General features: G+C 38.5%; 1 protein-coding gene across 2 annotated transcripts in view; it reads right to left on the bottom strand.

Moving 5' to 3' along the window:
* Window positions 1-9,475, bottom strand: part of USP8 (ubiquitin specific peptidase 8) — a 76,333-nt gene extending 66,858 nt beyond the window's left edge. Inside the window, exons 1-2 of one of the 2 annotated variants that reach the window (XM_046008615.1) lie at window positions 9,362-9,468; window positions 2,000-2,131 (exon numbers count right to left, since the gene is read on the bottom strand). The gene's annotated coding sequence lies outside the window, so the exon portion shown is untranslated. Of the gene's footprint in view, window positions 1-1,999; window positions 2,132-9,361 lie in introns of both variants that reach the window. The other variant, XM_046008616.1, reaches the window with a different exon arrangement.
* Between the last annotated feature and the right edge of the window lie 8,810 nt (window positions 9,476-18,285).

Below are 18,285 nucleotides of genomic sequence, written 5' to 3'. Positions count from 1 at the left end.
ATAAAACAACAAACACACTGGCAATAAAAAAGAGACTGTTAGGATAGAGTGGGATGGTGCTCCAGGAACATGATTTCTACTGAAATATAAAAAGCAACAGTTGAGGAGAAATACATTTGACTAAGGGAAGGCAAAGTTAAGGTCAAGATACTATCTCTTCAGGAAGATGTTTAAGGAAACCTATGGTAAAGGCAGGGCACATTGGAGTTGGGACTATTATGAGGGCCAGAGGTCAGTAAGATAATAGTAACAAGAACTACTCTTGACTTTTTTTTCTGGCCTCAACCAGTTCACCTAAGATCTGAAGCTTACTTAAGCAACAGAAAGCCAACATTTTCTCCCTTGATACAGGCTACCTCTCGAAATGTAATTCCCCAAGAGCCCAATCACTTTTTGTTGGTGATACCACTAAGCGTACTAAGAAAGGGACTGAAGCCATAATTAGGCAGATTAGCCAGGTAGCAGAGTCTGAGAGTATCTGTTTTTCCAGTTCTATCCCCTATCTGGGTCACAAGTGCTAGTGGTCTAACCACAGAATGTATGTTCAAAAAGTCAGAGTCTATTTTGTTGATTCATGACAATTAGGTTTCTAATTGGGAAAATTGGGCTTTTCTAGGCTGGGAAACGAAAGCTACTGATTCAAACCTTTTAAAATAAAGGTCTAGAATATATTCTCAGGTGAATCTGTTTCTCATGATTACCTTTAAAGCTTGGATCCTTGAAAAACAATGTAAAATCTACATGTGCTACCTAGATAACTTAAAATAGTAAACCATTAGCTATCTCAAGGTTAAATTCAATTCACAGATATTCTGCTGTATAGAAAATATTGTGTTTCCGGGAACTCAAACATTAGATGTGATACCTTTCCCAAAAAAGTTCTTAAAAAAACTAATGTGACAGAAAAAGTTGTAAGCAGTGGTAATATAACACAGTAAGATATCCAACTATAATGAGTCAAAAATAATGTACAATAAGAAAAATTAAGAAGGAAGATTAAGTATGACTAGAGGCATCTTAGAAAAGACAAGCATTCTGTGAATCTTGGTAGAAGAAAAGCTTTTGCTAGAGAAGACATACCATATGAGGGGGAAAAAAACCCAAGAAAGTAAAGAACATCTTTAGGAACTAGTCAATACAGAGAATGAACAAGGATCTACTAGACAGGAAAGCCTGAAAAAATAGGGAACAGAAAACAGAAGACCTTGAATGTCACAATAAAGCATTAACTTTGTTTTCTAAAGGTAATAGAGAACCATAAGGTTCTGAAGAAGAGTTATGTGATCCAAACTGAAATGCTACAGAGTTAGGCTTCAAAAGACAAGACAAGTAATCTATATAATGATCCTAAGGAAAGATGATGAAGGTCAGAACTAGGGCAGGAGAGATGGAATGGAGGAGGCAGATACATGAGACACTGCAAAGATAGAGGCCTTGGCTAACAAGACACATGGAGGGAAGGTACAGGGATAAGATTATAGTGACAAAGTTTTTACTCAGTGTTTATTTTTTCTTAAGATTTCATTTATTTGACAGAGAGAGAGGTCATAAGTAGGCAGAGAGGCAGGCAGAGAAAGGGGGAAGCAGGCTCACCGCTGAGCAGAAAGCCCAATGTGGGGCTTGATCCCAGGACCCTGAGATCATGACCTGAGCTGAAGGCGGAGGCCTAACCCACTGAGCCACCAGGCGCCCCTTTACTCAGAATTTAAAGTTAAGTTTTCTATCCTTAGTTTATTTTTAAGAAGTTTTTTTTTTTTTTGGAAGATTTTGTTTATTTTAGAGAAAGGGAGGGAAAGAGTGAGCACGAGCAAAGAGAGGGACAACCAGACTCCATGCTGAGTGTGGCTTGATCTCACAACCCTGAAATCATGACCTGAGCTGAAATCAAGAGTCAGACGCTCAACTGACTGAGTCAGCTAGGTCCCTCTCAGTAATCTCTACATGCAGTGTGAGGGTCAAATTTACAATGCTTAGATCAAGAGCAGCATGCTCTACTTACTTGAGCCAGGCAGGTGTCCATGTCCTTACATGATTTTTGAGAACAGGTGAAATAAGTAACAATTTTCTCTGATAATGTCATCAAGGGACCACAGTTGTTTTCATTTTCTTTCACAAAAGTATATAAGTTACTCTGTCAAATAAGATGCCTGGTGTTAAAAATACTTACAGCATTGCCTTAATTACTGTTTGAGCCTCTACAATCACAGATTTCTGCAGAAGCCAAAGTATAATGTAAAGGGTATTAATCAAATGAGAAAGCAAAGAAGGATATACATACAACCTAAATATATGTGAAATTTAATGTGCTAAATTCTTGGTAGTCATTCTGCTGCACTTTGTCTTTGTCTTTAAAATGATTTCAAAATAGGCTGACATAAATTAAGGCCAGTATGACTGAATGAATTCACAATTTCTTAATTTTGGCTGCAACAGTAAAAACAAGGAAAAGAGCAGCAACGGTTTTTTGTTGTTATAACAATCTTTTTTTTTTTAAGATTTTATTTATTCATTTGACAGAGAGAGAGAGATCACAAGTAGGCAGAGAGGCAGACAGAAAGAGAGGAGGAAGCAGGCTCCCTGCGGAGCAGAGAGCCCGATGCGGGGCTCGATCCTAGGACCCTGAGATCATGACCTGAGCCGAAGGAAGTGGCTTAATCCACTGAGTCATCCAGGCGCCCCTTGTTATAACAATCTTACTGATATTTACAAAAGAATGTTCAGTAAGTATAGAACTCAAGTAATAATGTATAGAACCTACTTGTTTATATCTAGAACTAAATACAATATATAACCTATTAAAACTATGTTATGCTTCAAAAAGGAGTTAAAAAAATAAATAAAAACAAAGTACATGTGAGAAAAATTAAAGTTCTTCTAAAAATTAATTTTAAGATGTGTAAATCTGATAAAGGTGAAATACTTTAGCTTTAGCCACACAGCAATGTTTCAAAAGTGAAATGCAGAAAGTGCTAAAAATTAGTTAACAAAATGGGGGGGGGAGAAGGCATATGTATCCCCCTCTGTGTTGATGACATCTTAACTAGTGCATGATATCTTTTTTTTTTTAATATTTTATTTATTTGACAGAGAGAAATCACAACTAGGCAGAGAGAGAGGAGGAAGCAGGCTCCCTGCGGAGCAGAGAGCCTGATGTGGGGCTCGATCCCAGGTCCCTGGGATCATGACCTGAGCCGAAGGCAGAGGCTTTAACCCACTGAGCCACCCAGGCGCCCCTAGTGCATGATATCTTAACTAGTGCTTCACACCAGCCACTACCTAGGTCTTTGGAAAGGAGAGCAAAGTCTGTCTCCACTGGGCATCTATCATCTCAGTCCATCTCTGTCCTTAAACAGCAACAGCACTCTTCTGATTGCCTTAAATTTCACATAACATTCTATACTCATTCTAGTTTAAATGCCACAAACAAGTAAGTATTCATGACATGTTTTAAAGTAATCCTAAAGTATTAAGAAGGCTCAAACCTTTCAAGAATTAGTCACTGCTAAAACTTCTGGTATTTTCTGAGTATCTACTATGTGTCTAGCACTGAGCTAATAACTGTGAGAGCAGTGCTGTTGTTTTTAAGATTTATTGATTTGAGAGGGAGAGAGAGGCAGAGAAAAAAAGAGGGAGGGGGAGAAGAGGCAGATGGAGAGGGAGAGAATCCCAAGCAGAATCCCCACTGAGGACAGAGCTCAACACAGGGGCTTGATCCCACCACCCTAAGATCATGACCTGAGCTGAAACCAAGAGTCAAATGCTTTACCGACTGAGCCACCCAGGTGGCTGGAGGGCAGAGTTTTCAAATCCATTTAGAAGGTCACAATCAGCATTTAAAAAATAAAATTGAAGAGAAAATATCACAGCATGTCACATATAGTAAGGTTAAGTATTGCTTCATGAAACTTCAGTTGGGTTGTGTATGTGTATGCATATAACAATGGGTTGAAAGATAAAACGTATTTCTTTCCATAGGTTACAACTGAGAAAGTGTAAAAGTTCTACAGAGCAATGCTACTTCAAGTGTGGCCCACTGACCAGAGACAATTGGGGGACTGTTACAAGTCTGTGACAAAATAAGAAATTTATGACAGATGTAAATCAAGTAAGCACACAGAACTTTTCATAGTAGCAAGAACTTTCTGCGAAGAAAGCAGTCTACTAATTTATACTGTTGTACAGGCTTCAAATCTATAACACAGACTGGCTACTTTGAGTGACACTGCTCTAGGGATAAAGAGCACCATAGGGCTTCTGATCCAAATGTCTTAGTTTAGTTACCAAGACCAAACTAATATCTATTAAATAATAAACCAACAATTAATTGCTATACCATATATTATTATGTGATTCCAGTTACTGGGAAGTCAAAAGAAGGAGAGAAAATTTGGTGTAGCTTCTTCCAGCCTAGAATGCACTCTCTTTGTGCTGTTCCCTCTTCCTTCAAGGACCAACTTAAGTTCTACTTCTTCCATCCTCGATAGTCCCAGTTATAGGGAGTTCATTTCTTGGTCTAAATTTTATGGTATATATATAATCTGGTATATATAATGTATGGGATGTATGGTATGTATAATGTCATTGACTCAGTATTGTATTTCAAACAAATGACAATTATGACTAGTTTTTAAGACCCTCATAACTATGAAGTGCTTTTGATAACATGATGAGGCAGAGACAGAAACTAGCCCTACAGGTAAGATTTAGCTACGGACTGAGTAAGAAAAGAGGGATAGTCCAGAAAAAGGAAACCCACATGAACAAAGACACAAAATGAGGGATTAGTATGGGAAGGCAATGAGAAAAGTAAGGAATACTATAGGGATTATAAATCCTTCTCAATTCATGATAGGGTTATGTCCCAATAAATCCATCATAAGTTGAAAATACCGTTAAGTAAAAAAATATGTGTAATACACCTAATCTAACAAACATCAGAGTTTAGACTAGCATTACCTTAAACATGCTCAGGACACTTCATTAGCCAATAGTTGGGCAAAACCATCTATCACAAAGCCCATTTTATCATAAAGTGCTAAATATCTCATGTAATTTACTGAATAATATACTGAAAGTGAAAAACAGAATAGTTGGAAGTTTATCAGTTGTTTACCCCCACCATCACACAGCTGACTGGGCACTGTGGCTCACTACCACTGCCCAGTACCACCACATACTGCTGCCTGGGAAAAGATCAAAATTCAAAATATGAAGTACAGTTTCTACTGAACATGTATCACTTTTACACGATCATAAAGTTGAAAAATCCTAGGTCAAACTGTTGTAAGTTGAGGACCATCAGTACAGGGAAATAATCAATTTGATCAAGGGATTACAAGGGATTACATGTCACTACTTTGACATGCTAGATCCCTAGTGCTAACCTCAGTCCTTACAGTCAACACTTATTAACTGTTGGCTAATAACAAATTATATTAGGTAAGGAGATAGAGTCATATTATGGAGGGCTTTTGAAGCCATCAAGAATTGTTTATAATTTATTCAGGAAATAAGCCAGTTCTTGAAGGTGAAAATGATACCTCAGGGCAGGTCAAAGTGGGGATATGTCAGATGGATTTGAAGGAAATAGGAACAAGGAATAATACTTTGGATAAGAATATCCAGGCTACTGCAGGCCACCGCAAAAAAGAACACAAAAAGGTAGAAATATGCTTTTCTGACTGACTGAAGCAGAAAATCTTCTCTTGTGCATACACACACAGAATGGTAGTGCTGTTAACAAAAACAACAACAACAAAACCAACATCAGTTTAAAAACTGATTAGTTTATAGCAGCATTTCTCAACCGGGGCACTATTGCTATTTTGAACCAGATAAAACTTTGTTACAGGAGGCTGCCCTGTGCATTGTAGGATATTTAGCAGCATCCCTGGCCCTACCCACTAGATGCCAGTAGTAACTCATTCCCCTCCAGTAGTGACAACCAAAAATGTTTCCAGACATTACTGAATGTCCCCTAGTGGGCAAAATTATTCCCAAATAAGAATCCCTGATTTACAGGCAATTCTGAACATGTACGCAGAAGGAATAACATCTAAAGATGCCTTGACAGAGATGTAAATATAAACAATGTTAATACTAAGCAAAGTTATCATCAGATAGGTACTAACAAACCATGCCAAAATCTGTAGCTTTTATTAAGACTATTCCTAGAAAAAACCCAGAAGAGTAACTGTTTTCCATAATAGGTGTCTACTTACATTATAACCCTAATCCATTTCATAATTCTCTTACTCTTTATCTCCTTAAAAATTTTTAGCACATGTAAAATAGATGAGTAGGGAACCAGATCATACTTAGTACATAGGAAAAAAAAAAGACATGGTTCTCATTCTTAGCCATGTATTAGAATCACCTAAACTAGTGATTTAGGTGTTATTTTGTAGTTTTTGTTTTGTACAAAATAACAATGTCCACAACCTATTCCTAAATGGTTAAATCAGAATCTCAGAGCATGGGACTTGCAAACAGATATTTTTTAAATGCTCCTCAAGTAAATTCTAACACAAAGTCAAGACAGAGATCCATGGACATAAAAAATGGATATAAACATGTTACTAGAAGTAGTAAAACAGTATGAAGATGACAAATAGATTTTAGCTGAAATCAACATTTTAGGTCATTTAATTTCCAGGATATAAAAATTATGAGAAATCATTTTCATTTTTAAAATTCTGTAATTGAGAAATTAAAATAAAACTTTCAAGATTCCTAGATGAATAACTTTTTAAGGACTCTTTGTTTCAAAATTGGTATTACAATGTGTAACAATTTCAATTCACTATATTCGAAATTGGTATTACAATGTGTAACAATTTCATTTCACTATAGTAGAAAGACACATTATTTGTATGTTTCAGAGAATTTAGGACCATCAAAAACTAAACTGTAATTTTCAGAGGAGACACTGGCTTTATTCACTACACATGAGTATGGTTTTATTTGAATTAGTATGGTGATAAATATGGAATTCCAAATAAGCTTAATTGTAATATTTATTAATTTACTATGAGCTTTATATTATAGAAGCATTGTAGGTCTTAGTCTTATTTTCCATTATTACATGACTTTGAGCAAATTCCTTAAATCTTCCCCCCAACACTAATTGCTACTCCTCAGTTTACCTCCATCTGCAAAATGGGAAACAATGATCTGCTTCTACAGAGTTCTCATAGGTATCAAATGAAAAAGTACATACAGAAAAAATGCTCTGAAAATTATGTGCCATGAAAATACAAAATATTATGGTTAAAGAAATCAGAAGCATACCTTATACCTTATCCTGCATCTACTATTAAATCCAAAATTACTTTAATACAACTTTATCGATAAAATTATGGTAGGTTACAGATAGCCACAAATTCTTTGATATTCTTCTCTCCAAAGTATCTAGGGGTTTATCATCTGGTGGGACAGAGGGCTCTGACAGCTCTAATAGAGAATGTTGGAAGTAATGCTATGCCAATTTCTGGGTTCAAGCTAAGAGACAGCTTTCACTTCTGTCTCTTCAAATACTTGCTTTTGAAACTCAAACCGTGCTATGAGAAGTCCAAGCCCCAAGAAAAGGCCATGTACCGGCATTCCAGGTGACACCCCTAGCTGAACTACCAGCCAACATCAACTGCCATTCATGCAAATGAGCCTTCGATGTCCAACTCAGTTAAGCTTTCAGATAACTTCAACCCTAGCTACCCCACAAATGCATGAAACTCTTAAGTGAGAACCAACCAGCTGACTCCAGTTAGCCCAGAGAAATATAACAGATAAAACATAATAGTTTGAAGCTACTTCGTTTGATTTATTATATAGCAATAGGTAATAAGGACAATAACCAAGACTTTTAAAAAATGTTTCCTTAAGTATATCCAATTTGATTAGCAACTCATATTTGATGGGCACATTTTTCCTTTAATCTCTACAAAAATAACTGCATCTTCATGATGAAAAGTTCATAATGGAAATATAATGCTAGACATTTTATGGAAAAAATTTGATGTGCTGGATTTATTTTCCAACTACCTTACTTTACAAAAGCCATTTTGGATCTTTCCCAGTATGTTCATATTAATAAACAAAGAGTTACAATGATTATTAAAGGTTAAGTAAATATATAAAGTTAAATACTGAAAGACATCTTTAAAATGTTGTTAGTTTTTCTCATGCATTGTTCTCTCAAAGAATACGACACATACCTACATACTTATATGCAATTAATGCATATTTATGTCATTAATAACAAGTTGTTGTTTTACTATTACAGGGTTCCTACTATCTAATTTTAAAGATGCACCCAATGTGTCACAAGAAAAAGAATACACCTTTCAAGGCAGCCACAGCAATAGAATAAAGGCATAACACAACCTACATCACCTTTCAGATAAAATGCTCCAGTACTGTGGAGTCAAGACAAACTATCTAAAGACATTCAACCATGAGTCTTAACCAGAATCTGTTGAAATGCAAAATCTGCTTACATAGCAAAGCCACAGACCAAGCCTAGAAAAGGTACAGTTCCTTAACAAATACCACTTGACACTTTTAATGGCTGCAGCAAAAGATATACAAAACTAAGACTGCTTGCAGATTCAGAAAGAGTAACATCCCTTTCATCTGAAACCCTCAGGGTGCTTAACAAATATTAAATCCCTTCAGGTAAATATTTTGTTAGTGATTAAGTGACTTGCTTCAAGGTCACAGAATGAACTGGAGAAAAGAATTAAACCCAGAAGTGTAGTCTGCAGCTCTATGTATAAATGAACAGCACTGAGATTCAAGGTTCTGAAATTTCCAAGGTGGAGGGAGGTGAAATTAACTTGTCCCACAACAACAGGAGAGGGACTACATTTTAGCAAAGAAAAGCTTTTATTTAGAGAAGTCATAGTTTTAACTATGGGCTTGTAGGTTCTTTAAACCCACTCCTAGACTTCATTAAAACTAAGTTTGATTGGGACAGAGAAGATATTGGGAAGCCCTCTGAGGGTCTGTATTAAAGGCCTGGGACTGTAGCTCAATAGCAGAAAATTAGAAAACGGAGGCCAGAGGAAGGAGGTCAAAGTCGGGTCTAACTGTTGAAAGAGAACAAGGAATGGTCAAGGCCACCTTCTAAGGCCGGAAAACCTGAAAAAACTACAGGAAACTCAATGGACAACCCTAGGTAGGCAGCGGGAAAGATTCGAGATCGGGCCCTTCCTCTAAAAGCCGATTCTAGGTTCGGGGTTGTCCCACCCCTCTCGGCGGACAGAGCTTGTCTCGCCGGTGACCAGCAGCTTGTGAAAAGAAAGGGTGTCCAATGCAGCCGGCTACCCGAGAAACAAAGGCCAGGACCCAGACCCACACTCACCGTGGAGCCGGAAGCGCTTGACTAACGCCGCCCTCCTCTCCAAAGGCCCATCTTCCCGCAACTCGAAGAATTAGCCTTCCCCAGCCCTACGGAAACCAGCCCAGCTCATTCCCCCTTTCCCAGTCTGCACTGCGTTGCGACGCGTCGCGTCTCTAACGTCACGGACGGGAGGGGCTACGCGCGCGTGGCCGCCGGTGACTGCTTCCTCTTCCGCAGTCGTGCTCACAGCGGGGAGGTGGGAGGATTAAAGAGGACGTTATAGGTGGGCGGCGAGGGCAGGGCCCAAGCTAGACTAAGCTTTCGTGAGCTTTCCCGCCTGTCTGGTTGGCCCAGTGTTTGTCGGGCTTTTTCGATCACACCGGTGTTACTCGTATTCTGGCCTTTGCTGCAGCGGAAGCAGGGACTCTTGTGCCTCTTACCTACGTAGTTTACTTTTCAGAGTGGACATTTAGGACTAGAAAAGGAATTTGAAATCCCTCAAGTTCTGACTAAAAGCTAACATTCTCCGTAGGCCACGCCTCTGGTCAAAGAAGAAACTTGATACTAAACACATTATGTATACACATCTTAACACCAGTTAAAGGCCCAGTCTTACAAAAACCAAACAAGAGGTCTGAACTTTCTCGCAAGGTGATCTTTGTACTCCCTTAGAGAAAAGTGATTGGATGTTCCAATTATCGGTAAACAAAGTTGCGTGGATGGAGTTGCTGACCATGGTCAAAAAGTCTCCAGGGACAAGCCTGGTGTCTCATGGGAAAACTGGAGGGTGAGGTCTAGTAAATGCCTTAAGTAATAGTGTCGGCCAGATAGGGGTTCAATAAATTTGTAATTTACAAATAGAGTGCTTCATATAGAGTAGTAACCATAAATGTTAATTTCCTTTCTGTTACAATGAAATACCCGCCAAAATGTGGTAGCTCTTTTATACCTGTTATACACTGTTTTCCAAAAAGATTTAAGACTGATACAACATGAAATATACTGTACTGATTGGAACTACTAACTAACCTTAGCAAACGTTTTCATAACTGAGAAAACAATTGCATCTCCTTTGAAGATGGGCTCTTAGGAAAGGAAGTTAGTTGTTGGAGTTGTTTTGTGTGTTTTGTTTTTTCTGCTGAGCGCCTACATGAATTTGAGTATTAAAAAACAAAAACACTGACCCAGAGCTGAGTTTGGATGTAGGATCAAAAGACAGAGAGAAGAATGTGAAGTTCTCTGGAGACATCTCAGAAGAAACCAGGAATGTGAGGTGGTAGAGAAAAAGAGAAAGAATAAGAATGAATTAACCAATGAAGAGTCTCTTATGGTGGGGTGGCAGAAAGAAATTAACAAACAGGACTCTTTAACATTCACCTAAAGTTAATTTTGTTGCTCTGACTGTTCCAATTCCACCCCATAAGTGAAATTTCCCCCACATCCTTAAAGTGTCAGTCAAATTTGCTTGAGTATTTTTGAAAAGTATGAAGTTCCACATGTGATTCAACGGGTGCAGAAGACAAACCAGGCAAGATGATGAGATGATTGCAAAACTGAACTAAGGTGGTGAAAGCAGGAAAAAATCAGAACCATCCTAGGAAATTCACAAAAATCTGGGGGTGGGCTTTGGACTTTTCAGTATTAGCAGATAAGAGTGCTTAAGGGGCACACTTTAACCCACTGAGCCACCCAGGCGCCCCTTAAGGGGCACACTTAAGGGGCACTTGATGAAACTGTTTATTTAATTGAATCATAAGTCCCAGGTCTTCTTCAAATTTGTATTGTAACAAACCAAGCAACAATATCTATGTTACCCAGAATCTAAGTAATGGATCACTAGCTGTTTAGAAGGCATGGCTTGTATTTGACCATAGCTTTAATTTCTTTGCCATCCAGCATAAGAAGCAGCCCCAAATTTACTAAACTTGGTTCATCCTCCATCCACTCAACAAGTATTTACTGAATGCATGTTCCATGCCGGGCATTATTTTGGACTTGGGATATAAAGTTCCTCCTCAACACAGAGTTGACTTATGTTGTAGTGGGGGAGACATAATAAGCAAATACGTATATACTATGTCAGGTATTGTTAAGTGCTAAGAAAAAAAGAAAAACAGAGTAAAAGACCAGCAAAGACAGGGGTATTTTTGATGGGAAAGTCAGGGAATAGCTTTCTGACAATGTGAGATTTCCATAGAACCTTTGGTGAAGGGAGGGAGCAAGCCATGGGTAAGTGTAGAAAAAGGATATTCAGGCAATGAGGGCGGCACATGTGAAGGCAGTGAGGCAGGAAAAGGTGAGTGTTCTAGAGGAACAGCAAGGAGGATGGTGATAGATGATAATCTCAGAGGGGTGGGGAGAGAATGATACACAGATTACATAGGACCTATAGAGCTATAGAACATGTTTATCCACAACAGTGCAAAATGTGAATCACATGCTAATATTATATGAAAAATTAGTTTTCATGGGTGCCTGGGTGGCTCAGTCAAGCGTCTGCCTTAGCCTCAGGTCATGATCCCAGGGTTCTGGGATCAAGCCCCGCATCAGGTTCCCTGCTCGGTTGGAAGCCTGCTTCTCCCTTTCCCACGCCCCCTTTTTATGTTCCCTCTCTCACTGTGTCTCTCTCTGTCAAATAAATAAATAAAAATCTTTTTAAAAAGAGAAAAATTCGCTTTCATATGAATGATAAAATTTACAAGTTATGTACAAACGTTCATTTCAATTGTTTGCACAAGTATCCTGTGGTTCTTTTACTAGTTATTTATTTTTCTCTGTCTGTCCGGTTTTTATTTGCTAAAATCAGAATGATTACCACATTGGCTGGTTGTATGGGCCAGCAAACATTTTTTATCTCTACAGTTTGTATCACTAGACAAGAGGTGGCCAGTCTTGGCTATCTTCTTGGATACCAACTTCTGAGTTTAGGAACTCACCACTCTCTGCACCTCACTAAGACTCTATCAGCTATTGGTTTATCTTAAGTTGTAAATAATCAACTATATCACCACTTAGAGTAATCTGAGTTTTATTTTTTTACATGAGTTATACTTTTTTTTTCAGATTTTATTTATTTATTTGACAGAGATTACAAGAGACAGGCAGAGAGAGAGGAAGAAGCAAGTTCCCCATGAAGCAGAGAGCCTGATCCCAGGACTCTGGGATCATGACCTGAGCCTAAGGCAGAGGCCTTAACCCACTGAGCCACCCAGGCGCCCCTACATGAGTTATACTTCTAATTAGCTTAAATTTATCCCAATAAAGTTTTAGAGATGCACTCTCATTCTATGATTTCAGGATTTAGTGAACAACTATGATTACCTTTTTCATCCCTGTACGGTTTCACACATAGGTCTTCTCTCCTTTTTTGTCTTTGTTTCTCTGAAGAGTTTTTTTTTTTAATTTTATTTTTTCAGTGTTCCAAGATTCATTGTTTATGCACCACACCCTGTGCTCAATGCAATACGTGCCCTTTCTGAAGAGTTTTAATCTGATTATCATGTTCTCCTTAGGTAGTTCCCCATTCAAGTTGTTACTTTGTCTTTTTTTGGATCTTCCCTCCTTCCATTAGATTTTCCTTACAGATGTAATACTCAGAATACAATATTACAAATGGTGATACACATGGTTTTATCCCAACAAGAGACAGTTTTCAGTCTGTTGACCCTATCAAGAAATTTTCACTTACTTGGCTGAGGTCATCAAAGAGTTACTTAAACTTCTTAAGAATTGTCTCTGCAACTTTGTCATGCTAATATTAACTGGAAAAGGGAGAATCTTATTTAATAGACACAGGAACTGTTGAGCTATAAATGTATTGAACTGAGACCATAGAATCAACACACATGCTTAAGACTTTGCTACATTTTTCCAAAAAGAAACGATTAAGTTTTAGCTTAAGGAGCATCTAATTTAAAGTAGATACTTCTTTAAGTAAAACTTCCAAAAAATATTTCTGCAAATTATTTATTCATATGCAATTTATTTCACTTCTATGACTCCTATCTATCTAGTATAAGTCATCTGTGGGAGTAAGGGCATGACTTTTAATTTTAAGAGAAAGGTGTTTTTTTTCCCCATTTTAAAAAAAATTTATGTATTTGTCAGAGAGAGAGAGAGAGAGAGAGAGAGCACGGGCAGGCAGAGTGGCAGGCAGAGGCAGAGAGAGAAGCAGGCTCCCTGCCGAGCAAGGAGCCCAATGCAGGGCTCAGACCCAGGATGCTGAGATCATGACCTGAGCCGAACGAAGACAGCTGCTTAACAGGCTGAGCCACCCAAGCGTCCCAAGGGTATGACTTTTGATGGACTGTTTACTTCTTCCAAATCATGGGTAAATATATTAAATAATACACAAATAGTGGTTTTCAAACTTTGGTATCATCAAACAATATGTGGCCTGAATAAACAAACCAACACACAGTGCAGGCCTCACACAAAAATTTACAGACTCAGAGCCAATCAAATTCACAGGATCCCCCAGATATTAAATTCATGGAGAGCTGTGCCTGGGCTGGCACAACCGGATGCGCTTTGGGAAATGTTCCAGAGATGGATCCTGACTCCCTGCCACCTCACATAGTCATGAAGGAGTAGGGAGGGAACAGGAATCACCTAAGTCGATTTGGAAAACTTTGTGCTTCTCTTTTGGGGTTGCAACCTTATTTGTTGAAAAAACAAGCTCTTGACACCAGTTGCCTGAAGAGTTTTTCTTATTAACTCTGGTTTCTGTCTGCAGGCCTCAGAGCCTCTCTTCTGAGCCAGCTTGTTGTGAGGCTGCAGAAAAAGACTGAACAGCCAAGTACCTGTGTCATCAGGGACACAGGAGACAGACTCGAGTGGGGAGTCTGCTTAAGATTATCTCTCCCTTTCCCTTTGCCCTTCCCCCCTTTTGCATGTGCCCTCTCTCTCTCTCATAAATAAATAAAATCTTAAAAAAAAAATGGTTTCAAACTGAGGAAGGTAAACCTTTGGCCAGCCCTAAGAGAAAATCTCAAACTTAGAAGACAGAAATCAACTAGATGGTGCAACTTGCTATGCATAGGTAGAAAAGCTCTTTCACTTTTCTTTGCCTCTTTTTTTCTCTTTCCTCCCTTCTTTCTTCCTGCCATTGATTCTACAGGTATATTTTGAGGTCTACAGCAAAGATTTCCTGGATCAAGTGGCAGAGCTGTATAGGGTAATATTTAAGGGCACAGGCTCTGGAACCAGATGCCGGTTTTTTGAATCCTGCCTCTGCCAGCTAGTAGTTATGTGACCTTGGCCTAGCCTTTTCACTTCTCTGCACCTCACTTTTGTCATTTGTCAAATGGAAATGATAATAATAGTATCCACTTCCCAGAGTGGCTGTGAGGATTAAATTATTCATTAACTACGAAGTACTTAACACATAAGTGCTCCCCGCAAATATTAGCTACTGCTTAATTCTAGATGACTAATGGGAGTTAATTAGGAGTGCAGTGGAGTGGAGTGAGGGGAGAGCTTTCTGGGTAAAGGAAACATTGTATTTGCAGTCCCTGAGGCAGGAAGGAGGTTCTGGGTATTAGGGGAACCAGTAGGAGCTAAGAATGGCTAGAGAGGTGGGCTGTGCCAGGTCATTCTAGACGGGTAGATACCGGATTTAGGATTTAGTTTTTATCCTAAAACCCACGAGAAGCCTCTTGAGGATTTTAAGCAAGGGGAGGACTTGAAGCAATTTGCTTTTATAAAGATAAACCCTGCTGCTCTAAGAGAGAATAGTTGGGAGGCAGGTGAGAGGAAATGTGGTGGGGAGAGTCAAAGGGGAGGAAACATGATGATATTGAAGACTCTCATTTGTGCCATAGGGTGGATGATGGAGACATTTGTTAAGATGGGGACACTGGGGATGCGTGGGTGGCTCAGTCAGTTAAGCATCTGCCTTAGGCTCAGGTTGTGATCCCAGGTCCTGGAATCAAGCCCCAGACTGGGCTCCTTGATCAGCAGGGAGCCTGCTTCTCCCTCTGCCTCCCATTTCCCCTGCTTGTGCTCACTCTCTCTGACAAATAAAATCTTTAAAAAAAATGGGGGCACTAGAAGAGGACCAGGTTGGGGAGAGGAGAGGAGAGATTTCAATATTGAATGTGTGGATAGAACTGACCAGTTGATTACAAAATGGAATTAGATATTTAGAGAAGTTGGACTTAAGAGATAAAATGTGACTTGGTCTTTCTTAAACTGAAAGAATCAAGGTCAAAAAGGAACTTCTCATTCAAGTTAAAATGGACAACTTCAGTTAGTTAGAGATGGAACAGTGATGAGCAAATAAATACATCTGGTAAGAGGGGGAAAACCTTCCCATGGCTATTGATTGACGCAGGAGGGACAATGAATGTAGAAAAGCTGAAGCTCAAGCAAGCATTTCAAAAAGTGACAATTTAGCCTTTAATAACAGTCACATGAACAGCTTATCAACTTAAGGAATATTTTATTCACTTGAAGAAAGGGAAAAAGGGGGCAAAGGAAGGGTTCCTGTGTCTAGTTTTGAAACAAGTTTTCTGCTGCTGGTCAGAGCTTATCAACCAAGAACTGTTGCAAGATCTTTTGCAAACTGAAAACTCCCACAGTCTTACATTTTAAGTGGGTATTTGAGGTAAATGAGGTACGATTCTCAAGTCTGAAATGTGTCTATTAATCTTGCTTAAACATTCCAGGTTAAATGAGCAGAGGCTTGTATTTATTGTACAACTTTGAAGTCAGTCTTTTAGAGACTCTTCAGGCATTGGACTAAGTCTTTTAGAGATCTTGAGAACAAAGCACCAACCATAGTGAAAGATATGGATTCATTTAAAGACAGAGCAAGCTAGGGGCACCTGGGTGGCTCAGTGGGTTAAAGCCTCTGCCTTTGGCTCGGGTCATGGTCCTGAGGTCCTGGGATGGAGCCCTGCATTGGGAATCTCTGCTCCGCAGGGAGCCTGCTTCCTCCTCTCTCTCTGCCTGCCTCTCTGACTACTTGTGATCTCTCTCTGTCAAATAAATAAAATGTTTAAAAAAAAAGACAGAGCAAGCTGTATAAAATATTGTGTCTATAAGTGTGTCGGAAAAGATACTTTTATTACAGAAAATGTCAAACACAAAAAAGTAGAGTATTACAATGAACACCTGTACCCATCACCTAGGTCCCACTACCATTAATTGTCTGTTTGTAAAAAGATATACTTGAAAAATAATTGTTTTTTTCTTTTGAAAAAGTAATATTTATTCATTGATGCAAATACAGAAAAATACAGAGTAGGCAGAAGAAAATGTGTATTGATCACAATCCCAGTCCTTCTGGTAGGGCTCTCAGTAGTCCAACTGATGCTTTTCAATAATTCAGAAAAAGGCTCCTTTTCCCTTGGCTGTGCGGCCCTGTGCATATGATGTATGATAAAAAACCACCGAATATAAAAATATATACCTTTTTGGATTTGTCACATAAATTAGTGCACATCCATGATTAAACTTCTTAGAATAAATTTTCAGAAGTGAAATTCCTGGGACGCATGGCCTGGCAAGTCCCAAGCTTGTTTTATACCTGTCACCAAATTGCCTTCAGTGAGGTTCAATCAGCTCATACCCTGACATGCTTTTGGTCATTTTCCCAAAACCTTCTTAACATTAAACGTGATGATGAAAGGTATAGTTTTATATTTTTAAAATAAAAACTCCACCACTTCCTCACTTTGAGTATTGAAAAATAGTGCCCCATGTTGCTTTGTGTGGGTTTCTTTTTGAGTGGCAAAATGAAAAGTGTTTTTATACGTATATTCGTCATTCTTCCTGAATTTCCCACATGTATCATTTAACATTTAGCGCTTTTCTACTGGTCTATTTTTCTGATTTGAGAAATCTCTTTGGATAAAAGCTAAATATATGCGTTGTACTTACTCAGAAACTACTAAATGTATACAAAGGCAATTTTAAAGAAATTTTAAAGAAGCAACACATGCCATATTTAAAGAGATGTATGTATTTTTTTGATTTGTTGGCAATGAATATCTTGAGGGAGGAGTCATATATTAGATTGAACCATGTGAAATTGCCAACCCTATGTGGTAGTGATTCTCAAATTGTGGTCTGGGATACCAGGAGGGTCCCAATTCTGTTTTTGGAGGACCATAAGGTCAAAAGTATTTTCACAATAGTGTTAAGACATCATTAGCGCTTTCACTTTCATTTTCTTAACAAATGTACAGTGGAATTTTCCAGAGGCTGTGTGATGTGTGATATTCTAACAAACTGAATGTAGAAGCAAAGAAGAATCCATTTGTCTTGTATTAAGACAGACATTGAGTAGATTTGCAAAAAAAAAAGGTAAAACAATGTCACTGTTTTTGGTTTGGGAAAATAGAACTGTTTTTCATAAAAATATATTATTTGTATTAACATGCAATGGGGTTATTATTTCTAAATGATGTGATATTTATTTTTTCAGCTTTTAACATTTATTTTATTTCTTAGGATTTTATTTATTTATTTGAGAGAGAGAGAGCAAGGGGAGGGGCAAAGGGAGAGGGACAAGCAGACTCCATGCTGAGTGCAGAGCCCGACGTGGGGCTTGATCCCACCACCAGGAGATCATGACCTGAGTGGAAATCAAGAGTCAGATGCTTAACCAACTCAGCCATACAGGCACCCCCAATTTTTTTGTTGTTGTTTTAACTTAGATTTCAGTGAATGTCGATAGATGTAATCTACATAAACAAACCTCTTTAAGGCCCTCAATTTTTAAGTGTGAAGGGGTTTTGAGAACCTCTGCCTTGTGACATCTGAACAAACTGGCCTTTTGTTTCAGAGACAGAGCACCAGATGTGAAATACTTCCCTGGGAACTAAATGAGTTTAATTATGGGATTGGCTGTTGAGGGTTTCATCCAATTCTCAGTGTCAGAGGTACTTGAGTGTTCTTTAACATATATATATATATTTTTTGGTTGGGAGAATATGGAC

This window comes from Meles meles, chromosome 6, assembly GCF_922984935.1.
Source record: "Meles meles chromosome 6, mMelMel3.1 paternal haplotype, whole genome shotgun sequence".
NCBI classification, from domain to species: Eukaryota; Metazoa; Chordata; class Mammalia; order Carnivora; family Mustelidae; genus Meles; species Meles meles.
This window is presented reverse-complemented; position numbering and strand designations above follow the sequence as displayed.